Below are 8,382 nucleotides of genomic sequence, written 5' to 3' on the forward strand. Positions count from 1 at the left end.
GAGGCACCTCCCCTGGTAGGCTCACTTACCAGCTGTGTCAGGAAGTTGTCTTCCACACACTCCAGGAACCTCCTAGACTGCTTCCTCTCTGCCATGTTGTATTTCCAGCAGACGTCCGGGAAGTTGAAGTCCCCCATGAAAACAAGGGCCAGCGATCGAGAGACCTCTGCCAGCCGCTTGTAGAACGCTTCATCGGCCTCTTCATCCTGGTTGGGTGGTCTATAACAGACTCCCAGCAGGATATCTGCCTCATTGGCCTTCCCCCTCATCCTTACCCATAAACACTCAACCGTATCATCATCACAATTGTTATGCTCTAGACAATCGAAACACTCCCTAACATACAGAGCCACCGCACCGCCTCTCCTTCTTCTCCTGTCCCTTCTGAAGAGTCTATAGTCATCCATTGCAGCACTCCAGTCATGGGAGTCACCCCACCATGTTTCTGTGATGGTGACTAAGTCATATCTCTCCCACTGCACAATGGCTTCCAGCTCCTCCTGTTTGCCGCCCATGCTGCGTGCATTGGTGTAGATGCACTTGAGCTGGGCTATCGATTTCGCCCCCGGCATCGGCATGCCACCCCTAGGCTCATCTCTAGTGAGATGTCCCTTTTGGGGGGGGGGGGGGTGTACGGTGACAAAAAACAAAGCAAAACCAAAACTAACCAAACAAAAGAAAAACCAACAGCCTCCCCCACCCCCCAAAAAAACCCATCCAAAAAAACTGTTTCAGCTTGGAAACAGTAAGCCAAGATACTCAGTAACACTGAGGAGTCAGGAATTGGGTTCATACAGTGGTGGAAAAATTAAGAAAATAAGATTCAATCAGTTTCTCTCAGCATTTCACTGGCTTTGATTTTCCATTGTGTAAAGTAGAATTTTGAATTTCCAGTCTGCACTTAGAGTAGACAGAAGAAACAAATGATGGTGGAAAACATAAGTTCTCCTGACCTTGGACTTGCTGACAGATCCACTTGCTCTGCCCACCTCCGTCATTAACTTCTCTAATTATTTCCAGTCTCTCAGGAACAGGAAGGTATTGCCAGAACTTCAAGACTTGAAGGAAAGAAATAGAGTATCATAGAGATGACCATGGCGGGGCCCAAAATTTTTACATATAGTGGAGCTGTTTCGTGCCTGGTAAATTCCTTTGAAATCAGACCACAAGGTATGATTTGACTCTTGGTTTTGAGGAGATATAATACCAAGAGATTAAAGTAATCGACTTGAGCATCACTTGGGGAACTGGCAATAGCAAATTAAACAAAATTCTGCTAAACTGTTTGGATAAAGCAGGTCCAAGTGGTTTTGGAGCACTAGCACCGATATTAGTCTGAAGCTCCTTTAAGAGTACTGTATTGACCAACGGGGCAAGACGGAAAACATAAAATTACTTTAACAGAAGTTTTGCTTTCTCTTAGTGCCATGTGCTTTCATTCTCTGTAAAAATGATATGACAACTGCTCTATATCGTCAAGATCAGAACTTTCCTTATCATAATAAGGAAAAGGCTGTTTCCCTGAGCACTTTTCTTTCTCTGCCATATTGGAAAGGTGTCACACAGCTTCTTCCATGGTGGATTCTGCTTGCCTTCCTTGCCATTTCTTCTTTTTGTTTTGCTTCTCACTGACAGAGCTCATTGTTTAATTGAGATACTTTCCTGATGTATTTTTCCCTGAAACAGTATACGCATAATGCTCAATTATAACATAATGAGTCTCAGTTTGAAAATACTGGAAGGCAACATCTGAATTAACCATGGAAAAGAACTGTCCCTCACCATGGCTGATTAGGATATAACTATGATTTACTATATTTGGCAGTAGGATTTATATGCCAAGATGCCATTAAAGTCTTATGATATGAGATCTCAGGAGTCAGCACATTAGTCTTACTACTATCATAACTTCAATAAGCATAAAATGAGGACAAGGTCTTGAAGTTCAAGTGAAAGTTTTTTCCAAGGTATTTAAAACTTAAACTTTAAGGGAAAAAAAAAGAAAGAAAAAGAAAAAAAGAAAAAAAAAGATGCAGACTTTTTTTTTCTGAAAGTTTTCTTTACCATTGTATAAAGTCTGATTATCTTAGATAATATTTTGGCTTTGATCAGGTTTTATGGAGTACAGATTAAACTACAAATTTATTGAGAAAGTACTTCTGAGTTTATATTCCTGGAGGTCCAAACTTCAATGTTGAAACTAATTCTCCAGTCATTTATTTGAGGATTTTTCTACATCTCTAGAATGATTATCCTTTGGTTCTCGCTGCAGTCTCTGGAAGATAGTTAAATTTACTGAGCAAGTAGAAGAGACATCATTAAAGAGAAACATGAGAATGAACAATGCATTCTTTAATGTGTTTTGTATATGTATGAAGTATGTGTGAGGGGAAGAGAAACCAAGATAGAAAAAGCAGAATAAGATCCTGGTTGTTCAGTTCTGTATGCGAAAATAACATCAAAACAAAAACCCCCTACATTGACACTGTGAATGGACTCCAGAAATCAAATGCTTGTGTACCTTCCTTCTGACCAAAAAAGAAAACATTTCTTGCTGCCAGATACAAAGCCAATTGACAAAGCTGAAAACATTTTGAAAGAGTAAAGTTCAAAATCCAGTCACCTCAGCGTGACTTAGAGAGGACAGCAGCAGCACAGAATTAAAAGCTAATTGTGACATGTTTCCTTCACTTGGCCTGAAGGATTTTTGTGCCTGGAATGAATTTGTATTTGTTTAAAAACACCCCCATAGCTTTTAAAAGTCTAGGCACTCCTTTGAAAGGAAGTTTCACGTATACATTTTCAATGCAAATTTTCACCCAGCTAGTCAACTACAGCATGCAGCTAGTTTCAAGTATTTGTTTATATTTGCTTGTATTTGGTTCACACCAAAGTATAAGAAAGGCCGATAGAGAGAAAGAAAGATCTTTGAAAAGGACATGAGATCTCATACTAAAGCAATGTTAGGCTCTGTCCTGAAAAATGTTGAGTTATGGAAAGATCACTAGTGGTCTGTGAAGCTTCCAAGGAAATTCCAGGTTTTGGTAAATGTATGCCCAGTAACTGAATAGTGAAAATGAAGCTGTAAAATGTGAAGGAGGTTCAGAAATCCAAAAACTGTAGTTAAAATATAGTTCAAAAGCAGACTGCACTGAATTATTGAATGAAAAACATAACCTCATGGACATATTTAACACAAATTCAATGCAGAAACTGTAGTTCTGCATTTAAACAGTGCAATGTCATCAATAGTCAATATCACCATAAACAATCTCACAGTGCTTTATAAATTCAGTCCCAAATTGTGAATGCCCTTTATGTCATAATCAATAATCAGCATCAGGCTATTTAAGCATAACACAGTTGGCACAACTAAAGTATCAAGAGGCAGAGCAGGGTTGAGCACAGGCTGGTTCTTGGGACTTCAAAAAGCTCAGTAAATCAACTCTAATGAAGCTGAGATTTTGACTGACAAGGTAAACATTAGAAATAATACTGCTTTTCAGTTCAGTAACATTTCTTGGTAAGCCTTAAATAGTACAGAGTGTTTCATTGATTATGTTACTTAAGATTTTTTTTTTCTGAAGAATTTTTGTTTTCTCATATTTTATAGATTCTAACAGTTATTCACTGCCACAGTGCAAGCAACCTTTCCCCTGTTGATTATTTGTAACTATTTTCTGTACTGCCTGGGCTACATTTTCAAATCAAAAGAGTTTCTGTTCATTTTTAACACTGTTAGTTGCCCTTCTTTTTTACTATTTTCATGCATTCTCTACCCTGTCACCCTTTTGTATATGTTATATTTAACCTAAGAATCATGCATAGTCTTAGCATTCTTATTTAAATATTAGTAATTTAAATGAGTTTCTCAGGTGTCGGTTTGCCAGATTTATGTTAAACTTTTTTGATTTGCTGCTTTCCAAAGGAGTCTAACAGACTTCAAACAGTTTGGTAGAACATCATCTGTCTTTGGTCTCCAGAACAAGAGACTTGGTCAGGCACTCTGAAAATTTCAGTTCATGCTTCTGCACTGTAATGGACAAGGCAGAACCCTTTTCTCTACCAGTGTCTGGTGCAGGAATTTCTCTGTGACTAAGAGAGTAATCATCCAACTACAGATATATAACACAGAATTAAATGGGGCATAAAAACATATCCAAAAGAGCTCTTGATCTCTTCCTACACAGGAAATAATCAGGCCTGTAAGGCAACTCCAAAGATGTGTGTGTGCTTCAATGAGAAATGCATGGATGGGCACCTTTGGCAAAGTGTAAAGATGTCACATGTTATTTAAATTATAAAATGAGCAAAGTCACATTATCACCCAGGAGGTGCTCAGATGTAACCATAAGATTCATAGGCCTTAGCCATGTAACTTCATTGTGGCATTGCATCATTTAGAAGTTTACATGTCCTGTTTTGGGGGTTTTTTTGTTTGTGGGGTCTGGGTGTTTGGGGTTTTTTTTATTTGTTTGTTTGTTTGTTTGGCTTTTTTGTGGGGCTTTTTAGATACCCTTTTTTGGGGGCAGGAAACTCTCCTGATTACATATGTTGAAGAGTCCGAAAATAAGCAGTGATTACGTCTGAAGAGATTGGAGCCCCCCCAACCCCTTAAAAAAATCATTTCTATAACATAAAGAATTGTATAAAAGATCTTACTTCATGTGTATGATACTTCTGTATTTCTATGCATTACTGTACATCCTATGAGATATACAGTTTGTACTGTGTTTCAGATCCATGTTTCTCACTACATTATGGAAAATGTTACTCTTGCTTTTTTAATTTAAAATTACCTATGTACCAGGATGGCCTATAAAACAGATATTAGTGGGAAAAAACCAACTTTCACTAAGTGATCAGGAAAAATGTAAAACATATTCCTCCAGGCTGTTATTTTTTGGAAATGTGCAGAACATTAAAAAAAAATTGACTGAAAGAAAAACATTGTAGAAGCACTGCTTTCTGAAAACTGACTTCTCACACAGCTGTAACCTAGCGCCTGTTAGCCTGGTTCTCACAGAGTCTTGCTGTTCACTATTAAATGCCTTTCTATTTCTGTCATTTTGTTTAATTCTAAGTGTCTGTCTTTAAATGGTGTTATATTTTGTGTCTTGGCTGTCCTGAAAAAAAAAATAATTAAAGACTAAATTTTGATTTTGTTTTTAGCTTTTCCCAAGCATAAATAATAAAAACAGAATATTCAGGAAGTTTTCTCTGGAATTTTCTGGTATTTTATGTTTGTGTAACTCCACATAATCCTTCATACCATATTTATCCACACCAAAACTTAGCATATTGTAATAAACTAGATTTTCAAAAGTAGATCAGGGGAATTTTTGCATCCTTATTTTGAGAAACTTTCTTCATTTCTGATACATATAGATATACATAAATTGGTATGTTGGAAGCAGGACTAATTTGGACAGAACAGTTCATAGCATGAGAGACGTGCACTTTTTTCAAGGAACCAAGGATAAGCTCCACAGCTCTTGTTTTTCTGATAACTGGATTTCGTTTTGCCCATGATCCAATATCTGTAGATTTTGCCAAGCTCAGTGGCAAAGCATAATCTCACTAAGCATCATGAGAGTCTGTGGTGCCTTTGGATAGGTGAAGTTTTGCATCAACCTGGCCTCAGCTTGGCTGTGTCTTCCTCTTTTATTTGCTTCCTGATCCATAAAGGGCTGTCATCTTCTTCTTGGTTCTCCATACATAAAGTGACTTGTGACAAAAATATTTGTTCTTTGTGAACGTGAAGTAGTAAAATGCTTTTGAACTGTTTTATGTGAGAAAAACACTTGCTACATACAATTTTGCTTTAATTCAGTGGCATCCAGCCACTGGCCATGAGAGAGGTCAAATGGATGCCAAATGCCATAGTTATGCATCCATCCATATATGTCTGAGAAGTATCTGAAACAGATTGAAGAGCTAAACTAAACCAGCCAAATTCAAGTGAGAAATAATGAATACATTTTCAGTGAAAGAACCTATTAGTCATTAAAACAAACTAGCAGACAGACAGATGCATTCTTAAACATTCTTTCATCAGGAAAACATTTTCATTAATCTTTTATTGTGGGATTCAGTACAGAGGTAACAGGATTATACCTTATGGCCTGGTCAAGTCAAAAGCAGAACTACAGTCCTTAATCTGTGTTATCAGCAAGGGTAATTTGATAAATAGTTTGTACCTTTCAAAGACTGCTGGTCAGCCAGTACAAAGATAGATCCATGGAATGAAAAAAAACCCAAAAAACTGAGCAGTATGACTGCTCAGGGGTCCCCACAGGTATCAGCAGGACAGGGCATCACAGCCAGTCCCACCACTCCAGCCAGGGAGCAGGGCAGGCTGGGGGCAGCCAGAGGCAGCCCCAGCCCTGGGCATCAGGCACCTCCCTAGGGACAGGGCAGGCTGAGGCCAGTCCAGGACATTGGCCTGCTGAGGTCTTGATCAGGCCCAGTGAGAGGAAAGGGTGTCAAACACAGCCCTGGGATCACTGGGCAGAGCTGTGGGGATGGGCTGAAACCAGGCCAGGATGTCAGCGTGTGGGTGGGGATCAGGATCAGATGGTCCCATGGCTGGGCAGGGCTGCGCTGCAATATGGCAGGAACTGTAACTCAAGGGGAACTAACAGTAGAGCCTCAGCTTAAAAGCAGCTCCCCTGGGAAGGAGAAACAAGCCCTCACTGAGGCCTCTTCTGGCTCTTTCTTTACAGCAGCTCTTACCAGCTGCCCTTGAACCCAGCTGGCCAAATGCTTTGCCCTGAGCCCAGCAGCCAAAGCCCCAGGCAGAGCAGTCATGCCCAGGACCCTGGCAGGATAATACTGTGGAAGTCAATGCCTTCCACCTACTGCAACCAAACTGGTGGCAAGTGTCTTCCATTTTCACAAGACTTTGCTAAACAAGTACTAAATGTTTCTTTTAATGCCTGAGGCATGGCCCGCACCTGGTCATGCTGTGACCTGGATTAGTGACCTAACAGAAAAAGCTGAGGAAAACAGATGCCAAAATCAGGACACATAATTATCTTCTTATCAAGTTAGCTATAACAGCGTGGGGTGATACGACATGAACCCTTTGAATGACTGCATTTGCCATCTGCTTTTCACTTGTAAAACATTGTTCTTTGCTTAGCACTCCTCAATGCATGCAAGCAGTATCCAGCTACCTTCAGCCATAAACAGGAATGGTGTGAGCCATTCCTCTATAAGATCAGTTCTATTTGGCAATATGGCACCAGCATGTGATTGTAATGAGCAGTTAATATTAACATTGGTAAAAAAGATCTGTTCTGACTGCAGTTTCCCAGTGTACAGAAATCTTTGGAGTTTTGTCGTCAACAAGAGGTCCTTGTTTGTACATTTAAGCCGGTGAGAGAAATTATGTTCATCAATGGTCATAATTTTAGCCATTCTTTGGAATATTATTTATGGTACTTTTCAAATAGGTATTAGTCTGCTTAAGGTTTCTGTGCAGTTAGCCTTTCTGAATGAAGAAACCTAAAGTTTGCAGACTCTGTGGTGATCTGAAGACTGAATACAGCAAAAGAAGCTGCTCTGTTCCCTTGACAAGACATACACTTGGATGGGATCGGTTTACTGAAGCACAGATCAGTGCTCTGACTTTTCAGAATGTATTAAGAAGGAATCAAACCTCAGGGCAATTATAAGCATGCAACAGTAATTCCCTGCTGCCTTTCAAAATATAATTTCCCAGTCAAGAAAAAAAAAAAAAAGGAAATAACCTACATAGAAAGTATTTTTAGTACTTTTAAAGATATTTTGTATTATACAGAATAATGTGGATAAGTTTTAAAATAAAAATTATTTGATAGTAAGTCTGCTAGCATTCATTTTATACACTACCCAGCCTTCTTCTGATGCATATCATAATGTAGGATTTCAATATAAAGTTGAAATATTTGAATTTCAACTCCATATTTGAAAACATATAGAACATGTTTCTTATGTTTTTCCCCCAGGGCTGATTTCTTAATCTATTATTTCTCCTCCCAGAAATGTTGCTTGTATATTCAGATGTTAAAAATAACTTCATAGCAACTGACTTCTCTTCACATCCTGTGCAAGACCACTCTGGAAACCATTACTGTCAGCATTTCAACCCTCTTGTCAACAACTGACGGCTCTCAGTTGCTGATGAAACCATCTAGAGCAGTTCAGTTATTAGAGTCTGCATGTAACAATGTTAATACCATGGCTTTTTATAAATAAAAAGCTACCAGGTAGAAACAAAATAATATTTTGAAGATATGAGCACATTTGATGTAGAAGAGAAAAAAGCAAGCTCTAAAATGCTAACTTGAAAAATATGTTTTCCAGAGTAGAAGGATACCATAAGTGATCATTTAACTT

This window comes from Pygoscelis adeliae, unplaced genomic scaffold (assembly GCF_000699105.1).
Source record: "Pygoscelis adeliae isolate BGI_AS28 unplaced genomic scaffold, ASM69910v1 Scaffold111, whole genome shotgun sequence".
Classification (NCBI taxonomy): Eukaryota; Metazoa; Chordata; class Aves; order Sphenisciformes; family Spheniscidae; genus Pygoscelis; species Pygoscelis adeliae.